The sequence below is a fragment of the Cyprinodon variegatus genome, unplaced genomic scaffold (genome assembly GCF_000732505.1).
Source record: "Cyprinodon variegatus isolate N-32 unplaced genomic scaffold, C_variegatus-1.0 Scaffold355, whole genome shotgun sequence".
Classification (NCBI taxonomy): domain Eukaryota; kingdom Metazoa; phylum Chordata; class Actinopteri; order Cyprinodontiformes; family Cyprinodontidae; genus Cyprinodon; species Cyprinodon variegatus.
This window is the reverse complement of record NW_015150808.1, coordinates 222159-227453: the sequence shown is the minus strand read 5'-3', so window position 1 is coordinate 227453 and position 5295 is coordinate 222159.

Here is a 5295-nt window from a genome sequence, read left to right as displayed (position 1 = left end):
CTAAGCAGATAACACATTTTAGAGTCTGAAAACTCTAGTTAAAGATTATTCAGTTATTTCAGTAAATAATTATCATTTCCACAATCAGGTAATCAGTTCAATTCATCTTATCAGTCCTCATCTAGATACTTAACTGCTAAGAAATGGTTGCAGCGCCTTTGCTAAAAGTTTCTAGGTTTTAAATCAGAGACAATGTAACTTCTGGGCAATCCAATGCCATAAAAGCTCAAAAAAAGTAATGTGTTTAGTTTCATTGGATTTAACATCAGGGCAGACTAGGAAAACAATCCTTTGATTTAGTGTCCAATCAATAATAAAGCTCAAAATTGGTAGACAGAAGGGAATACACACTCATGTTTAACTTGTCTGCCATTACAACATAGTAGTTTAAAGTCACATAACACATTTTTCATATTATATGCTTTTATGGCATCAAACAACCCAGAAGACATATTGACTCCTATACAGACCATACCTTATTTCATAAGGTTGCATAGACGCAATGAAAAGGCAAGCAAACTGGATGTCTGAATCCATCTATAGTCACTATTTGTGTTAACAAGCACTGCAACATGTATTCCTAACAAAGTCGATGCTGAGTGTTAACTTAGTTTGTCTCTGCCTGAAAGAAAATCCTCTGTCTACTTGCAAATGATTTCCATTTTCTCTCTGCATCTACTCTCTGACTCATCATCGACATCCTGCCTACGTATTGGCCCCCAGTGCTCAGACAGAGCATCATAGTCCATTCTAGTCTGGGTTAATGGTTTTGACAAGGGGACTCCCACACATTACAGCAGGAAGAGGCAAAAAGGTTAACCCTTTAGAGCAGTGGGACTCTACGTGCCGACAGTAAAACAGTTAATTCTGTCTATAACAATCCCATAACCCCTCATTCACTTATCCTTTTATATTTCCTGAGCTTCCTGACTTCCTGGCCTGCCAAGGAAAATCTTTATACCTCATGGTTTGACATGAATGTGACCTGAGAGATGCTCACCTTGCATCACTCTACCCCCTTCCATCTTTCCTTTCTCTGTCTTGCAGGATGTCTCTTTTCCCAGCCTTCCAAGCTCTGGTGCTAATGTCAGCAGGGATCTCAGCTTTCAACCACAAATTATACTACACACCCATCCACACACACACACACACACACACACACACACACACACACGCACACACACACACAACTCAACCTCTGGAGAGAAGACTGAGATATCAGAAGCCTTTTTTTTTCCTGTTACAGAAATAAAGGATTGACTGTCTAGTCGAAAACAAATGTCATTTTTGTGCTGTCTGATATTACTTTAGTGTTTCAGAGACTTTTCAGTCGCATGAATGAAGCTACTTCAAAACCCATCTCCAGCTACATGTACAACCTTTAATCCTTGTAAAAACATTAACCTTTAATGAGCAAAAACAAGATCTTAACAACCATCTAAACTACAGTTCTGAATAAATCTAAGGGTATGAGACAAGGGAAGGAATAGTATGTATAACATTCTAATAATAATGACCTTAAGTTTTTAACTGTATTACAGTATTATCACAAACATTTATAGCCACGCTGTGTAACAGGATATAATAGCTTGTGCTTAAAACATAAGAGCTGTAAACATCTCAGCCATATATCTATTAATACAAGTATTGGAATATGTAATAGCTGCATATTGGTTGTAAATTTTAAACATTTATTGCAAGATCTTATACATGTTTGCCAATCTGAAGGAACAGAGAAGGAGGATGGCCCAGATTAATAGTTAAAGAAGTATTTATACATCTCCAGGGTCACACCCTGCTACATCATTACATCATACACATTATTTGTAGATGAGGAGACATCACTGGTTCCAGCCAGTTTGGGATAACAATGTGTTCCGAGATCAAGAACAATCCAAAATGCACAGTGACAGATCTCTCTGTTTTAGCCTAAAAACTTAGTATTTAGTAATATAAAGTAATATTAACATTTAATAAGCACATACTGTACAAAAAATAATCCTAAAAACTTTTCATTAAAAGTTTTAGGAACATGGAGATTAGGGCTGCAACTAATGATTACTTTCCACATCTGTCAATATTTTTTTACGATGAATAATCGGATAGCCAATGATTACTTAATAAAGATTTTTTTTTATTATTATTATTAAACCAGGTGAAAAACTAAAACTCTTCCACTTGAGGAGTTTTGGATAGAGCATGTTGACAGACAAAAAAGAATTTTTTATCTTAAATGCAAAATATTTATTTATTCTTTTACAATTCTGGTATAATTACTGTTGTAAGTGGGTCATTCTATAAGCTAAAGGCATGTTTTAGAGTCTCTATACTCCAGTTAACAATTAATCGATTACTAAATTAGTTGATGATTATTTCAATAATATTTCAATCACGATTAATGTGATTAATTGTTTCAGCCCTAATGGAGATGTTTGAAAGGAAAGACAAGAGTGCAGAAAACGAGAAATAATCACATTCTTTTTAACATTAGCTTTGCTATTTATGGTTTCCCCAGTGTCTTGTGTCATGCAGCCCTTTTTCACAGTCACCATGGTGCTTTATTTTTCCAGCAATGACAGTCCAAGACTTCCTGCAAATAGATGTACTTTTGACCTGCCCAAATGTTTTTTTTTGTGTGTGTGTGTGGAGAAAAAGGTTAGGAGTCTTTGAGTTAACCGCCCAGCAGTGCACAGCAGCAGGTTTGAGTGGAATTACTATATGCTCCATACAAACAGCTTAAACTAGCTTGAGCTCTTTTTCACACATCTCATTGAAAGAACAGTCAGATGGTATAACACAAAATATTGCCCTTTAAAAATATATTTATACCTTAATAATAGTAATAGGAGTTTTGATGGTTCACTTAGAATTTTTTCTTAAACATTTATCTTGATAAGTGTGTTGAACGGGCATATACAATCTGCCTATTGACAACAGCACACTCAAATCAGACAATTTGCATATCACATGGCTGAAGTATCTCATTAGCTTGTTATTTAGCTCTGTGGAGGCCTGATATTGAGTCGTTAGTTTTATTGAGGTGTGTTGGAGAAGAGATGCAGTTAAACCTTGCAGGATGGTAACTCAAGGACTGGACTTAGCATGTTTCTCTCCTAATAAGTGACTTTGTCTAGGTTCCTTTCTTTTTTCATTATGTCTGTCCTCTACTCTCTTTACTTCTTCACATCCACACTTTCTAAAGATCAAAGCGCTCAAACACAGTCATATGTAGGAGACATTTATTGAATTAAAAGAGAATAGAAGAAGAGTGCTGAGTGCTCCAAGTCAAGCTTCTGTCCTCACCATCAATTTATTGCAGATCCCCACCCACCTCTGACTCATTGCGTTTTACCTCATGATAAATGCAGCACTGCAGCAACACATGCAAACATTATTTATTCTTTAATCCTCCTAACCAGACCATAAAAAGAAATGATCGTGATTTATTCTGTATTAAAACAAATTCAACCCAACTAGCATTAAAGTCAATGTTGATAGCTAATCAACTTTAAAGCAAGAGATTCAGACTTTTTTTTAGGCAGAGAATATTGACCATACATTGTGACAGAAAATAGTTTGAAAAAGCTCTAATATTTAATTTGAATAGAACAGGCAAATTTTTAAATGCCATCCTCATTCATTCATTAATTTAATCAACTTTATTTATACAAAACATTTTAAAAGTGTATTTAAAGCCAGGTAATAAAAGTGTGTTATTAAAAGATAAAAAAAAAAAAACAGAAAAAGAGGCTCACAATAATTCAATAACATAATCAGAGTCCTGAAGTTGTTATCTCTGTGAAATATAGAAATCCTTCAAAAGACAGATAGATGACTTATCAACCATCTGTGTAGAGTAAACAAAATCCCTAAGTGGAGTAAAGAAACAGGCCTTTACACAATCTTATCCTCTCTTTCTCCCCATAATTACAAGCTCTAGGGCTAAAAAATAAGGGTTAAACTGGCTTTATTATTATTCATTGCTGACCCTAAGCAGAGGCGTAGCCAGAAATTTTTTTTAAGGGTGGCCAGGCAAGGAACAATGTACACCGAGGGGTGGCCGAAAGTAGATGGAAGGAAAGTAGGAAAGTAGATTGAAGGAAAATTAAGGAGCAAAACATCCATATTAAATAGAGATGAAGAATACTTTCCTACAGCCTTTGCTAACAAAGAGATGCATATATTTAAACATTCGTAATTTCTAGATAAAAGGTACAATGGATACAGCTCAGTTTTTAGTTCTAGGGCGTAAATCAATCATCATGGTCATTACTTACCTACTTGTATCAATAAACATTCTGCATAAAATTGATATTTAGAAGCACTAATATCTACATAAATTGATTATTTGATTTTTTTTTTTTTTTTGATTGAAATTGAAGTTTTGAAGTTTTTTATTAAAATTGTTATTTATCTTTGATTTCACTGAAGATTCCTAGATGACTTGCAGAGACACGTAATTTTATCTCTATCCCATAAAACACAAAATCTAGCCCTGAAAAGAGCGTGGATTCTGTACGTATCAACTTTGATGTTAGAATATTGATGTATATAATTAACCACTAAAAATAAACATTTTTGAAAATTCCACTTGAGATTTACTTACTGCTGCCACCATCTGTATGAGAGGGGGGGGGAAATGGTAGATGTGGCCAATGATTGACTAAGGGTGGCCATGGCCACCCCTGGCCCCCCATCTAGCTCCTCCCCTGACCCTAAGCAAAACACATTTTAGTCAAATGAATCAATGTTTAAGGTTGAGAAACTGAAGGTTGGTTCTAATTTCGACTAAGTGTGTTAAAATTCCTCTCTGTAAAAGTATTTTTGAAACACACCATTCTCTCTTTCCAGGTGTAGAGGGGACAAGATGGTAGCTTCAGGTTGCCAATGGTAACGTCGTGATGCGTCTGAGAGGTGTGCGCAGTTTATGCGTGGGTGTGTGAGCTGTAGGGCGCAGTTCTTATAGATCAGGGTTTGTCCATCACACATATAATTTATTGAGAGTATCTTTCATATATTTATATTTTTTTTTTAATCAACAAACTCAGATCATTTATGCACCCTTTCAGCTGCTGGAATGTTAAATGAAGCTGAAGTTGCTCTCCATGGTGGGCACTGGATGATCAGCTAATCTGTTCAGTCAGACAGCTTTGGGTGCAGCAATGAAACAATGCCTTCCAATCAATGAAGAAAAACTGGAATTCTAATATTCCTCCCGAGGCGATCCTTACATAGTCCACTGTTCTATTTTGGTCACCAGACAGATAACCCATGTGGCGCTCATCCACCTTGTCC